Raw genomic sequence first — 15,711 nt, 5'->3', positions numbered from 1 at the left:
ACCCCCAACGGTGGGCTACCTTGGACCAAGAACTGAACCCTGTAAGTGTCTTACTTACCTGGTAAAACTAACAAAAACTTACCTCCCCCAGGAACTGTGAAAATTGCACTAAGTGTCCACTTTTAAAACAGCTATTTGTCAATAACTTGAAAAGTATACATGCAATTTTGATGATTTGAAGTTCCTAAAGTACTTACCTGCAATACCTTTCGAATGAGATATTACATGTAGAATTTGAACCTGTGGTTCTTAAAATAAACTAAGAAAAGATATTTTTCTATATAAAAACCTATTGGCTGGATTTGTCTCTGAGTGTGTGTACCTCATTTATTGTCTTGTGTATGTACAACAAATGCTTAACACTACTCCTTGGATAAGCCTACTGCTCGACCACACTACCACAAAATAGAGCATTAGTATTATCTATTTTTACCACTATTTTACCTCTAAGGGGAACCCTTGGACTCTGTGCATGCTATTCCTTACTTTGAAATAGCACATACAGAGCCAACTTCCTACATTGGTGGATCAGCGGTGGGGTACAAGACTTTGCATTTGCTGGACTACTCAGCCAATACCTGATCACACGACAAATTCCAAAATTGTCATTAGAAATTGATTTTTGCAATTTGAAAAGTTTTCTAAATTCTTAAAAGACCTGCTAGGGCCTTGTGTTAGATCCTGTTTAGCATTTCTTTTAGAGTTTAAAAGTTTGTAAAAGTTTGAATTAGATTCTAGAACCAGTTGTAGATTCTTAAAAAGTATTCCAACTTTTAGAAGCAAAATGTCTAGCACAGATGTGACTGTGGTGGAACTCGACACCACACCTTACCTCCATCTTAAGATGAGGGAGCTAAGGTCACTCTGTAAAATAAAGAAAATAACAATGGGCCCCAAACCTACCAAAATACAGCTCCAGGAGCTTTTGGCAGAGTTTGAAAAGGCCAACCCCTCTGAGGGTGGCAACTCAGAGGAAGAGGATAGTGACTTGGAGGAAAATTCCCCCCTACCAGTCCTATCTAGGGAGAACAGGGTCCCTCAAACCCTGACTCCAAACATAATAGTCAGAGATGCTGGTTCCCTCACAGGAGAGACCAACACCTCTGAAATCACTGAGGATAACTCCAGTGAAGATGACCCCCTGTTAGCCAGGATGGTCAAAAGATTGGCTTTGGAAAAGCAGCTCCTAGCCATAGAAAGGGAAAGAAAAGAGATGGGCCTAGGTCCCATCGATGGTGGCAGCAACTTAAATAGGGTCAGAGATTCTCCTGACATCCTAAAAATCCCCAAAGGGATTGTAACAAAATATGAAGATGGTGATGACATCACCAAATGGTTCACAGCTTTTGAGAGGGCTTGTGTAACCAGAAAAGTAAACAGATCTCACTGGGGTGCTCTCCTTTGGGAAATGTTCACTGGAAAGTGTAGGGATAGACTCCTCACACTCTCTGGAAAAGATGCAGAATCTTATGACCTCATGAAGGGTACCCTGATTGAGGGCTTTGGATTCTCCACTGAGGAGTATAGAATTAGATTCAGGGGGGCTCAAAAATCCTCGAGTCAGACCTGGGTTGATTTTGTAGACTACTCAGTAAAAACACTAGATGGTTGGTTAACTGGAAATGAAGTGTGTAACTATGTTGGGCTTTATAATTTGTTTATGAAAGAACACATTTTAAGTAACTGCTTCAATGAAAAGTTGCATCAGTATCTGGTAGACCTAGGTCCAATTTCTCCCCAAGAATTGGGAAAGAAGGCAGACCACTGGGTCAAGACTAGGGTAACCAAAACTTCCACTGGGGGTGACCAAAAGAAAGGGGTTACAAAAACTCCCCAGGAGAAAGTGGGTGACACTAGAAACAAAGAAAAAGAGTCCTCTGTAGGCCCCCAAAAACCAGAACAGGTGGGTGGGCCCCAAGACACAACCCAAAACAAAGGTGGGTACCAGGGTAAGAACTGGGATGCCACTAAGGCATGGTGCCACAACTGTAAACAGTCTGGGCACCACACCAAGGACACTTCTTGTCCCAAAAACAAACCCCAGAACAAAATTCCAGGGGTAACCAGTGTAGCCATGGGAGATGACTCCTCAGATGAGGAGGTCTTCATAGCCTTCAACTGGAAACAGGGCCCAACAGGTGAGTTGGAGATTCCAGAGGGAAGTAGACACTTCCACCACCTACTGGTGAATGGAATCCCAACCACTGCCCTGAGAGACACTTGTGCCAGTCACACTATTGTGCATGACAGGCTGGTGCTCTCGAACCAGTACATCCCAGGTGAGACTGCCAGGGTAAGAGTTAGCCTAGACAGGGTCACTAAGAGGCCTGTGGCTTTAGTGCCCATAGAAGTGGGTGGCACTCTTAGCTGGAGAAGGGTAGTAGTCAGTACAGACCTCCCCCTTGATTGTCTCCTTGGAAATGACTACCCAGAGGTTAGTCAGAGCTCAAGAGAGGAACTGGTCCAGTGCCAGTCCTCTCCCAAGGTTTCTGGAAGTCCTGCCTCTGCAGTAAATGCAAGCAGGCCCCAGAAGAAGAAGAAAAGAAAACAGAGTAGGAAGGGTGGACAACCTTTAGCCAAGGTTACAGCAAGCCAGGGAGATTCTGCTCCAGTAGGGGAGAACTCAAAAAATGGCCCTGATAAAGTCCAACCTGACCCACAAGAAGTCCTGGCTAGTCAGGCAACTGTTAAACCTGAGTGGGTGGCTCCTCAGCTAACAGAAGAAAGAGTGGAAGAAGGGTGTTCACTACAAGATGTGGTAACCCCCCACTCCAATACAGCAGACAGGCAACCTGAACCCAAAGAAGCCTGTAACTTAGCCCCTTCCCTTTTAGGTGAAGAGCTAAAGGTGTGGTTCTGGGCACTGACAGCTGTCAGTGGCCTCTGCTGGGTGTTAGCCTTTATGGCTGCACTATCCTTGGCATGGTGGTCTGACCCCATGCCAAATAACAAGTTAGGCCCCCTGACCCTGTTGGTCATGGTGGGGTTACTCCAGCTCTGGGTAACCTCTTTGGGTAAGCTAGGGGTGACCTTGGCTAAGATAAGATTAGCAGAGGTGGATACCTCTGACCTCAAAATAGAGAGAATGGGTGAAGACATAAAAAGCACAGACAAGAGGCAGTTCAGACTAGGTCCTATCACTGTGGAAGTGGGTCAGTTCCCCAGAGGGAATGACCTGAACAGGAGGATGTAAGGCAGAGTAGGCCCTGCAACAAACCAGCCATTTCCTCTACTCTTCCTCGCCTGACAGACTAGGAAGACTCTTCCAGCGTTGGCTGAGTCTCCTGGCCTGTGGGCTGGGGGGGGCTTGTGTAAAGAAATGGCTCCCTGTTGCAGTTACCCCCCACTTTTTGCCTGATACTGATGCTGACTTGACTGAGAAGTGTGCTGGGACCCTGCTAACCAGGCCCCAGCACCAGTGTTCCTTCACCTAAAATGTACCATTGTATCCACAATTGGCACACCCTGGCATTCAGATAAGTCCCTTGTAACTGGTACTTCTAGTACCAAGGGCCCTGATGCCAAGAAAGGTCTCTAAGGGCTGCAGCATGTCTTATGCCACCCTAGAGACCCCTCACTCAGCACAGACACACTGCTTACAAGCCTGTGTGTGCTGGTGAGAACAAAATGAGTAAGTCGACATGGCACTCCCCTCAGGGTGCCATGCCAGCCTCTCACTGCCTATGCAGTATAGGTAAGACACCCCTCTAGCAGGCCTTACAGCCCTAAGGCAGGGTGCACTATACCATAGGTGAGGGTACCAGTGCATGAGCATGGTACCCCTACAGTGTCTAAATAAAACCTTAGACATTGTAAGTGCAGGGTAGCCATAAGAGTATATGGTCTGGGAGTCTGTCAAACACGAACTCCACAGCACCATAATGGCTACACTGAAAACTGGGAAGTTTGGTATCAAACTTCTCAGCACAATAAATGCACACTGATGCCAGTGTACACTTTATTGTAAAATACACCACAGAGGGCACCTTAGAGGTGCCCCCTGAAACTTAACCGACTATCTGTGTAGGCTGACTAGTTTTAGCAGCCTGCCACAAACCGAGACATGTTGCTGGCCCCATGGGGAGAGTGCCTTTGTCACTCTGAGGCCAGTAACAAAGCCTGCACTGGGTGGAGATGCTAACACCTCTCCCAGGCAGGAATTGTCACACCTGGCGGTGAGCCTCAAAGGCTCACCTCCTTTGTGCCAACCCAGCAGGACACTCCAGCTAGTGGAGTTGCCCGCCCCCTCCGGCCAGGCCCCACTTTTGGCGGCAAGGCCGGAGAAAATAATGAGAATAACAAGGAGGAGTCACTGGCCAGTCAGGACAGCCCCTAAGGTGTCCTGAGCTGAGGTGACTCTAACTTTTAGAAATCCTCCATCTTGCAGATGGAGGATTCCCCCAATAGGGTTAGGATTGTGACCCCCTCCCCTTGGGAGGAGGCACAAAGAGGGTGTACCCACCCTCAGGGCTAGTAGCCATTGGCTACTAACCCCCCAAACCTAAACACGCCCTTAAATTTAGTATTTAAGGGCTACCCTGAACCCTAGAAAATTAGATTCCTGCAACTACAAGAAGAAGGACTGCCTAGCTGGAAACCCCTGCAGAGGAAGACCAGAAGACGACAACTGCCTTGGCTCCAGAAACTCACCGGCCTGTCTCCTGCCTTCCAAAGATCCTGCTCCAGCGACGCCTTCCAAAGGGACCAGCGACCTCGACATCCTCTGAGGACTGCCCCTGCTTCGAAAAGACAAGAAACTCCCGAGGACAGCGGACCTGCTCCAAGAAAAGCTGCAACTTTGTTTCCAGCAGCTTTAAAGAACCCGGCAAGCTCCCCGCAAGAAGCGTGAGACTTGCAACCCTGCACCCGGCGACCCCGACTCGGCTGGTGGCGATCCAACACCTCAGGAGGGACCCCAGGACTACTCTGATACTGTGAGTACCAAAACCTGTCCCCCCTGAGCCCCCACAGCGCCGCCTGCAGAGGGAATCCCGAGGCTTCCCCTGACCGCGACTCTTTTGAATCCCAAGTCCCGACACCTGGGAGAGACCCTGCACCCGCAGCCCCCAGGACCTGAAGGACCGGACTTTCACTGGAGAAGTGACCCCCAGGAGTCCCTCTCCCTTGCCCAAGTGGAGGTTTCCCCGAGGAATCCCCCCCTTGCCTGCCTGCAGCGCTGAAGAGATCCCGAGATCTCTCATAGACTAACATTGAAAACCCGACGCTTGTTTCTACACTGCACCCGGCCGCCCCCGCGCTGCTGAGGGTGAAATTTCTGTGTGGACTTGTGTCCCCCCCGGTGCCCTACAAAACCCCCCTGGTCTGCCCTCCGAAGACGCGGGTACTTACCTGTAAGCAGACCGGAACCGGGGCACCCCCTTCTCTCCATTCTAGCCTATGTGTTTTGGGCACCACTTTGAACTCTGCACCTGACCGGCCCTGAGCTGCTGGTGTGGTGACTTTGGGGTTGCTCTGAACCCCCAACGGTGGGCTACCTTGGACCAAGAACTGAACCCTGTAAGTGTCTTACTTACCTGGTAAAACTAACAAAAACTTACCTCCCCCAGGAACTGTGAAAATTGCACTAAGTGTCCACTTTTAAAACAGCTATTTGTCAATAACTTGAAAAGTATACATGCAATTTTGATGATTTGAAGTTCCTAAAGTACTTACCTGCAATACCTTTCGAATGAGATATTACATGTAGAATTTGAACCTGTGGTTCTTAAAATAAACTAAGAAAAGATATTTTTCTATATAAAAACCTATTGGCTGGATTTGTCTCTGAGTGTGTGTACCTCATTTATTGTCTTGTGTATGTACAACAAATGCTTAACACTACTCCTTGGATAAGCCTACTGCTCGACCACACTACCACAAAATAGAGCATTAGTATTATCTATTTTTACCACTATTTTACCTCTAAGGGGAACCCTTGGACTCTGTGCATGCTATTCCTTACTTTGAAATAGCACATACAGAGCCAACTTCCTACATTGGTGGATCAGCGGTGGGGTACAAGACTTTGCATTTGCTGGACTACTCAGCCAATACCTGATCACACGACAAATTCCAAAATTGTCATTAGAAATTGATTTTTGCAATTTGAAAAGTTTTCTAAATTCTTAAAAGACCTGCTAGGGCCTTGTGTTAGATCCTGTTTAGCATTTCTTTTAGAGTTTAAAAGTTTGTAAAAGTTTGAATTAGATTCTAGAACCAGTTGTAGATTCTTAAAAAGTATTCCAACTTTTAGAAGCAAAATGTCTAGCACAGATGTGACTGTGGTGGAACTCGACACCACACCTTACCTCCATCTTAAGATGAGGGAGCTAAGGTCACTCTGTAAAATAAAGAAAATAACAATGGGCCCCAAACCTACCAAAATACAGCTCCAGGAGCTTTTGGCAGAGTTTGAAAAGGCCAACCCCTCTGAGGGTGGCAACTCAGAGGAAGAGGATAGTGACTTGGAGGAAAATTCCCCCCTACCAGTCCTATCTAGGGAGAACAGGGTCCCTCAAACCCTGACTCCAAACATAATAGTCAGAGATGCTGGTTCCCTCACAGGAGAGACCAACACCTCTGAAATCACTGAGGATAACTCCAGTGAAGATGACCCCCTGTTAGCCAGGATGGTCAAAAGATTGGCTTTGGAAAAGCAGCTCCTAGCCATAGAAAGGGAAAGAAAAGAGATGGGCCTAGGTCCCATCGATGGTGGCAGCAACTTAAATAGGGTCAGAGATTCTCCTGACATCCTAAAAATCCCCAAAGGGATTGTAACAAAATATGAAGATGGTGATGACATCACCAAATGGTTCACAGCTTTTGAGAGGGCTTGTGTAACCAGAAAAGTAAACAGATCTCACTGGGGTGCTCTCCTTTGGGAAATGTTCACTGGAAAGTGTAGGGATAGACTCCTCACACTCTCTGGAAAAGATGCAGAATCTTATGACCTCATGAAGGGTACCCTGATTGAGGGCTTTGGATTCTCCACTGAGGAGTATAGAATTAGATTCAGGGGGGCTCAAAAATCCTCGAGTCAGACCTGGGTTGATTTTGTAGACTACTCAGTAAAAACACTAGATGGTTGGTTAACTGGAAATGAAGTGTGTAACTATGTTGGGCTTTATAATTTGTTTATGAAAGAACACATTTTAAGTAACTGCTTCAATGAAAAGTTGCATCAGTATCTGGTAGACCTAGGTCCAATTTCTCCCCAAGAATTGGGAAAGAAGGCAGACCACTGGGTCAAGACTAGGGTAACCAAAACTTCCACTGGGGGTGACCAAAAGAAAGGGGTTACAAAAACTCCCCAGGAGAAAGTGGGTGACACTAGAAACAAAGAAAAAGAGTCCTCTGTAGGCCCCCAAAAACCAGAACAGGTGGGTGGGCCCCAAGACACAACCCAAAACAAAGGTGGGTACCAGGGTAAGAACTGGGATGCCACTAAGGCATGGTGCCACAACTGTAAACAGTCTGGGCACCACACCAAGGACACTTCTTGTCCCAAAAACAAACCCCAGAACAAAATTCCAGGGGTAACCAGTGTAGCCATGGGAGATGACTCCTCAGATGAGGAGGTCTTCATAGCCTTCAACTGGAAACAGGGCCCAACAGGTGAGTTGGAGATTCCAGAGGGAAGTAGACACTTCCACCACCTACTGGTGAATGGAATCCCAACCACTGCCCTGAGAGACACTTGTGCCAGTCACACTATTGTGCATGACAGGCTGGTGCTCTCGAACCAGTACATCCCAGGTGAGACTGCCAGGGTAAGAGTTAGCCTAGACAGGGTCACTAAGAGGCCTGTGGCTTTAGTGCCCATAGAAGTGGGTGGCACTCTTAGCTGGAGAAGGGTAGTAGTCAGTACAGACCTCCCCCTTGATTGTCTCCTTGGAAATGACTACCCAGAGGTTAGTCAGAGCTCAAGAGAGGAACTGGTCCAGTGCCAGTCCTCTCCCAAGGTTTCTGGAAGTCCTGCCTCTGCAGTAAATGCAAGCAGGCCCCAGAAGAAGAAGAAAAGAAAACAGAGTAGGAAGGGTGGACAACCTTTAGCCAAGGTTACAGCAAGCCAGGGAGATTCTGCTCCAGTAGGGGAGAACTCAAAAAATGGCCCTGATAAAGTCCAACCTGACCCACAAGAAGTCCTGGCTAGTCAGGCAACTGTTAAACCTGAGTGGGTGGCTCCTCAGCTAACAGAAGAAAGAGTGGAAGAAGGGTGTTCACTACAAGATGTGGTAACCCCCCACTCCAATACAGCAGACAGGCAACCTGAACCCAAAGAAGCCTGTAACTTAGCCCCTTCCCTTTTAGGTGAAGAGCTAAAGGTGTGGTTCTGGGCACTGACAGCTGTCAGTGGCCTCTGCTGGGTGTTAGCCTTTATGGCTGCACTATCCTTGGCATGGTGGTCTGACCCCATGCCAAATAACAAGTTAGGCCCCCTGACCCTGTTGGTCATGGTGGGGTTACTCCAGCTCTGGGTAACCTCTTTGGGTAAGCTAGGGGTGACCTTGGCTAAGATAAGATTAGCAGAGGTGGATACCTCTGACCTCAAAATAGAGAGAATGGGTGAAGACATAAAAAGCACAGACAAGAGGCAGTTCAGACTAGGTCCTATCACTGTGGAAGTGGGTCAGTTCCCCAGAGGGAATGACCTGAACAGGAGGATGTAAGGCAGAGTAGGCCCTGCAACAAACCAGCCATTTCCTCTACTCTTCCTCGCCTGACAGACTAGGAAGACTCTTCCAGCGTTGGCTGAGTCTCCTGGCCTGTGGGCTGGGGGGGGCTTGTGTAAAGAAATGGCTCCCTGTTGCAGTTACCCCCCACTTTTTGCCTGATACTGATGCTGACTTGACTGAGAAGTGTGCTGGGACCCTGCTAACCAGGCCCCAGCACCAGTGTTCCTTCACCTAAAATGTACCATTGTATCCACAATTGGCACACCCTGGCATTCAGATAAGTCCCTTGTAACTGGTACTTCTAGTACCAAGGGCCCTGATGCCAAGAAAGGTCTCTAAGGGCTGCAGCATGTCTTATGCCACCCTAGAGACCCCTCACTCAGCACAGACACACTGCTTACAAGCCTGTGTGTGCTGGTGAGAACAAAATGAGTAAGTCGACATGGCACTCCCCTCAGGGTGCCATGCCAGCCTCTCACTGCCTATGCAGTATAGGTAAGACACCCCTCTAGCAGGCCTTACAGCCCTAAGGCAGGGTGCACTATACCATAGGTGAGGGTACCAGTGCATGAGCATGGTACCCCTACAGTGTCTAAATAAAACCTTAGACATTGTAAGTGCAGGGTAGCCATAAGAGTATATGGTCTGGGAGTCTGTCAAACACGAACTCCACAGCACCATAATGGCTACACTGAAAACTGGGAAGTTTGGTATCAAACTTCTCAGCACAATAAATGCACACTGATGCCAGTGTACACTTTATTGTAAAATACACCACAGAGGGCACCTTAGAGGTGCCCCCTGAAACTTAACCGACTATCTGTGTAGGCTGACTAGTTTTAGCAGCCTGCCACAAACCGAGACATGTTGCTGGCCCCATGGGGAGAGTGCCTTTGTCACTCTGAGGCCAGTAACAAAGCCTGCACTGGGTGGAGATGCTAACACCTCTCCCAGGCAGGAATTGTCACACCTGGCGGTGAGCCTCAAAGGCTCACCTCCTTTGTGCCAACCCAGCAGGACACTCCAGCTAGTGGAGTTGCCCGCCCCCTCCGGCCAGGCCCCACTTTTGGCGGCAAGGCCGGAGAAAATAATGAGAATAACAAGGAGGAGTCACTGGCCAGTCAGGACAGCCCCTAAGGTGTCCTGAGCTGAGGTGACTCTAACTTTTAGAAATCCTCCATCTTGCAGATGGAGGATTCCCCCAATAGGGTTAGGATTGTGACCCCCTCCCCTTGGGAGGAGGCACAAAGAGGGTGTACCCACCCTCAGGGCTAGTAGCCATTGGCTACTAACCCCCCAAACCTAAACACGCCCTTAAATTTAGTATTTAAGGGCTACCCTGAACCCTAGAAAATTAGATTCCTGCAACTACAAGAAGAAGGACTGCCTAGCTGGAAACCCCTGCAGAGGAAGACCAGAAGACGACAACTGCCTTGGCTCCAGAAACTCACCGGCCTGTCTCCTGCCTTCCAAAGATCCTGCTCCAGCGACGCCTTCCAAAGGGACCAGCGACCTCGACATCCTCTGAGGACTGCCCCTGCTTCGAAAAGACAAGAAACTCCCGAGGACAGCGGACCTGCTCCAAGAAAAGCTGCAACTTTGTTTCCAGCAGCTTTAAAGAACCCGGCAAGCTCCCCGCAAGAAGCGTGAGACTTGCAACCCTGCACCCGGCGACCCCGACTCGGCTGGTGGCGATCCAACACCTCAGGAGGGACCCCAGGACTACTCTGATACTGTGAGTACCAAAACCTGTCCCCCCTGAGCCCCCACAGCGCCGCCTGCAGAGGGAATCCCGAGGCTTCCCCTGACCGCGACTCTTTTGAATCCCAAGTCCCGACACCTGGGAGAGACCCTGCACCCGCAGCCCCCAGGACCTGAAGGACCGGACTTTCACTGGAGAAGTGACCCCCAGGAGTCCCTCTCCCTTGCCCAAGTGGAGGTTTCCCCGAGGAATCCCCCCCTTGCCTGCCTGCAGCGCTGAAGAGATCCCGAGATCTCTCATAGACTAACATTGAAAACCCGACGCTTGTTTCTACACTGCACCCGGCCGCCCCCGCGCTGCTGAGGGTGAAATTTCTGTGTGGACTTGTGTCCCCCCCGGTGCCCTACAAAACCCCCCTGGTCTGCCCTCCGAAGACGCGGGTACTTACCTGTAAGCAGACCGGAACCGGGGCACCCCCTTCTCTCCATTCTAGCCTATGTGTTTTGGGCACCACTTTGAACTCTGCACCTGACCGGCCCTGAGCTGCTGGTGTGGTGACTTTGGGGTTGCTCTGAACCCCCAACGGTGGGCTACCTTGGACCAAGAACTGAACCCTGTAAGTGTCTTACTTACCTGGTAAAACTAACAAAAACTTACCTCCCCCAGGAACTGTGAAAATTGCACTAAGTGTCCACTTTTAAAACAGCTATTTGTCAATAACTTGAAAAGTATACATGCAATTTTGATGATTTGAAGTTCCTAAAGTACTTACCTGCAATACCTTTCGAATGAGATATTACATGTAGAATTTGAACCTGTGGTTCTTAAAATAAACTAAGAAAAGATATTTTTCTATATAAAAACCTATTGGCTGGATTTGTCTCTGAGTGTGTGTACCTCATTTATTGTCTTGTGTATGTACAACAAATGCTTAACACTACTCCTTGGATAAGCCTACTGCTCGACCACACTACCACAAAATAGAGCATTAGTATTATCTATTTTTACCACTATTTTACCTCTAAGGGGAACCCTTGGACTCTGTGCATGCTATTCCTTACTTTGAAATAGCACATACAGAGCCAACTTCCTACAATCGGAAAGGCATTATGCCAAATCAATCAAAGACATCAAATATAAGCAAGTACTATATGACTGCCCCACAATCAATACCCATTTCTATAGTGAAACAAATACCTAAGGGCGCCCAGGCACTGTTTAGGCTTCTAGCTTTCAGAAGGATATCTCAGTTTTGGAACAGCCAAGTCTTGCTTTTTTCTAAAAAAAAGAGTGCGTTTTCAGGAGTCTCTGGTGACGAAACTTGATTCCGGGCCCTAGCAGCAAGGCCGCTAGCTCTGATTCAGACTTTGTTTTATTGATGAAGCCAGGATTTCCATCTTAAAAAAGAAAAAAGTTTTCTGCCCACCTCCCACCTTTCATGCAACTCTATCTTCCCTTCACCATTATGAACCATATCTAGCATGGTGAAAGTCATTACTGTATACAGTATATTTCCAAACTAAGGAGCAGAGATAAAAAGGAGAAGAAATTAGGGACTCCCCTGATGTATCAAATCAACCACTGAGACTTCGATATAGAATCTAGGATACCGTATGTAGATGCAAGCGGACTGAGACCCCGACTGGAGAGTGCGGTATGTGTGCAATTTAAGCATACTAAGAATCCTTTAAAAGACTGCTTGGAGCGGAACAGCATGATACGACCAAAGGCAATCTGCACACCTCGTACCAAATATACTACATAACGAAGATATTCAACGCCTACATCAGTAAGCAGTTTGGGCCAGACTGTTTCCATGGGAGCAGGATCAAGACTTATTTGCATATGGCTAGGTCCGAATTTGGGTGGCGTGGTGAGCAGAAAGAAAAAAGATGGATTAAACCAAGATCTGGGACTGGGGGGGGTGAATGTTTGTGTTGTCCATCATCTGTTCTTTTTGTGTTTGTTGTCCTAAGTGCGCTGGGTATGCCCAGACGTGGGTCCCGGGCTCACAGCGCCACTGGATTCAAGCTAGCCTGGCTGATGAGGGGTGATACCCCAAAACTGGTACTAGGATGCTTGTTTCTGATCCAGGGAGGACCTGGCCTGGCTGTTCGGACTGGACTGTTCCCATAGAGAGCAGGGTCAAGACTGATTTGCATATGGCTGGGTCCAACGTGGGGTAGGGTGGTGAGCGAAAAAATAAAAAAGGATGGATTGAACTCAAATCTGTGACTGGGGTGAATGTTTGCATTGGTCAGCTTTCCCTCCACCATCTGTTCTTTTTGCTTATGTCAGTAAAACAGTGTACAGATTCTACCCAAATGAGCGGAATAACCTCAGATGCCCTCTTTACATTTTGATGTTTAAATTCAATCAAAGATACACCTCAGTCAACTTAACCTGAAGAGCATAAAGGGGCACGCTAACTGATTCTACGTCTGGCTCCAAACCTGCAAGATACCACTTTCCACAGAAGCAGTAGCTGCCAAGTCCCACAAATCCACAATAGAGACAAATGGTTAAAATGGCAGAGCTCAAGCTAGATTCCACCATAAGAGAACATACAGCAACTAAACAACCCACTGGAACAGTAGAAAATACAATATACAAAGCAGGTTTAAAGACATACACTCTGTTGCAGAACAACACAGAGACCAGTGCTTTCTTTGATTCCAATGAGGGAACTCCAGCTCATCCACTGCAATTAATCTGACTGATTATGGGACCTTTAGATTTCACAGACCACAAGTCTTCTTCGCATTTACCACCAACAGTAAAAGACACCCCGGCTGGGTAAGTAGACAATAACAGCCAAGACCATAGCTGGTTTGAAAACTTTAGGAAAACATGGCCTTGCAAAGAAAGTTCCAATTTCAGGACAAGAAAAGAAAAGGAACAGCCACCACCAAACATTATGGGTGAAAACTGAGACAATTAGGTGGAAGATTATCGTAAATAAGTTAGAAAGTAAGGTTTAAGTTTGTTTTGAAGAAAAACTTGATCCGAGATAGTCTGCATGAACATGAGCAAGATGTTACCAGATGCCGAGGGAAAGCAAGAATATGGCCCAAGATAGTCTCTCACCATATAAGGTCCACTCGGAAGCTACCGGCCAGGTTTTGAATGAGCTGTAAATATTTTAAGGCATAAGTAAGGAGACTAAAATATTAATATTATCGTACACAAATCGCCAAAACACAATGGACTTATCTACAGGTTTCAGTGGATAAGATAATTTTTTTGGGACAATGTACAAAGAAAATGGAGCAGGTAACTGAGCTCATCTATGAGGCAACCCCACATTTCTGAAAATCAGGTGACATGACGCTTTCATAAAGGTACAGATAATTGGATATACTTGGTTTTCTGAAAATGATTTTAATATTATCAAAAGTACCTTCCATACAGTGGCTGAACCTTGGAAAAATACTAATGTGTTTTGGCAAAAGGTGCGCCGGAAGGACCCTCTTCTCAGTGTTTGGTTCAGAGTCAAAGGCCAGATGAAAGTCAGGCTTCTTAGGATATCAACTTTTATTTTATTCAACTGGAGCTTTAAGAAGTAGGTATCAATAAGACGACCTAAGTAGTACAAAAGGGCAATGTGAAAAGAATCCTTGCAAGCCACAGATGGTATTGAATCATCCATATAAATAAGAAAAGCAACGAAATTGGGAACTTAAGTGGTTAACTTCGTTTAATGACTTTTAATAAGGTCCTCTAGGTCAAATGTTTTTCAGAATAAACTAATCCACTGGACCCAATGGTTTTGGTTCCAATAAGCGCAATGAACATCTACATGTGCAGGGCAGTTGTCATGCAAACGAACCGAAAAGATATATACAAATTTGATAATGCCCTCTGGCATCAACCATCAAACTCACAATTCGTTAATACTTAACCATCCAACATAGATACAATGTAACACAATTTACTGACCACTGAGCTCCAGAAACTGAATAAATCTACGGACCTATTCTGGAAATGTTAGAATTGAAAGAAAGAATCACCCACCGAGTTTGACAAAAAACTGCAACACCATAGTAACAGCAGTTTGTGCAATAAACACATGGCTACATATTGTCGATGAAGATCTTCGAGGAAGAGCTCGAAGCATCCACCATTTGCACTGATTTTGTGGGGACTTGGGACACGTGAACTGAGCTCTGTACTTTACAATAACAATTAAGAAGATGATCTCATGTCCAATATTTTGCATTGAAGAATTTTGCCAGGTCCAATGCTAGAGGCTCCCCAAACAGTGTTTTAGTCCAGCCTGCATGCTGTGCCCAAAGCGTGCCAATGCTAACAGATAAACATTAACCAATGTTTTTAAACATCTTGGTGAAAGAACTGTACCCATTAGGCCTTTTTTAAAAAGGGTCTGAACCAAAGAAACTATTCCAAATGTCTTCCCAACAGGGGATGCACAGCCCTCAACCAATCAGTTACAATGATGCTCTAGGGCAGTAAAATGCTCCAGCGACTTGCATCTTCCATTGAAATGCATTGATTTGGAAGGTCAGTGCATCAAGCTCACATTTCTGTTTACTATACATGAATGTTGGAAACTTAAACAGACGATCACGAGAGCAGGGACGAAAGGGTTCGCTGCACCCCGTGGACTTTAATGCAAGTGTGCGCTTAGGTAGGAGCAGCTGCATTGTGTATCACGTTTCCACGGGGAGGACTACTGTCTCAATGCTTTTCAATGGGCTGAGGGAAAGCATGTCCATTGCTGTTAGGCACGGGCCGCGCCCTGTGCGTTTTCGTGACAGTTGGAGGAGGCCCGGCCGTACCGTCGCAATGTGAGTATGGAGCTGTCACCTCTCTCTCACCCGAGAGCACGCCCCCTTGCAGATCCAACCCTCCTACAGCGCAGGTGAACCTCTGCAACCCAACAAACCTCGGCTCTCCCGCAGCCATCATATGAAGCGCGACCCTGTCCTCCAATTCCACAGCATGTGCACTTACCCCACAGACAGCCGTCCAGCTCGCTCACTCGTCCATTGTCTGCCCAGAGCTCCCCGAGCGCTATCGGTGGCAGCACGGCCCCTTCTGAGCCTCCGGCCGCCACTTCCGGGGTCGGGATCGGCAATCCCCGAGAACTCCCTTCGGAAACATTCGGGAAACCTCGACAAAGAGGACGGACGTAAAGCCTCTCGTGGATGAGTGTGAAAAAAAACCGGCCATCTTTGAAATGTCAGTTCATGTGCAAGGGTGGAGGAGAAGTAAAGCCTTAAAGCAATGGTTTTCTAACTTTTTAACGTCGCGCCCCCCCCCCCCACTGAGTTGAAAAAGAAAAATCATTGGACCTTCCTCAGAAGTTTTAAC

The 15,711-nt window shown here is 47.3% G+C and overlaps 1 protein-coding gene across 1 annotated transcript in view; it reads right to left on the bottom strand.

Annotated features, from left to right (window-relative positions):
• Nucleotides 1-15,481, bottom strand: part of ZDHHC7 (zinc finger DHHC-type palmitoyltransferase 7) — a 281,517-nt gene extending 266,036 nt beyond the window's left edge. The window contains exon 1 of the mRNA XM_069216286.1: nt 15,352-15,481. The gene's annotated coding sequence lies outside the window, so the exon portion shown is untranslated. The remainder of the gene's footprint in view (nt 1-15,351) is intronic.
• Between the last annotated feature and the right edge of the window lie 230 nt (nt 15,482-15,711).

Source organism: Pleurodeles waltl, chromosome 12 (genome assembly GCF_031143425.1).
Source record: "Pleurodeles waltl isolate 20211129_DDA chromosome 12, aPleWal1.hap1.20221129, whole genome shotgun sequence".
Lineage (NCBI taxonomy): Eukaryota > Metazoa > Chordata > Amphibia > Caudata > Salamandridae > Pleurodeles > Pleurodeles waltl.
This window is presented reverse-complemented; position numbering and strand designations above follow the sequence as displayed.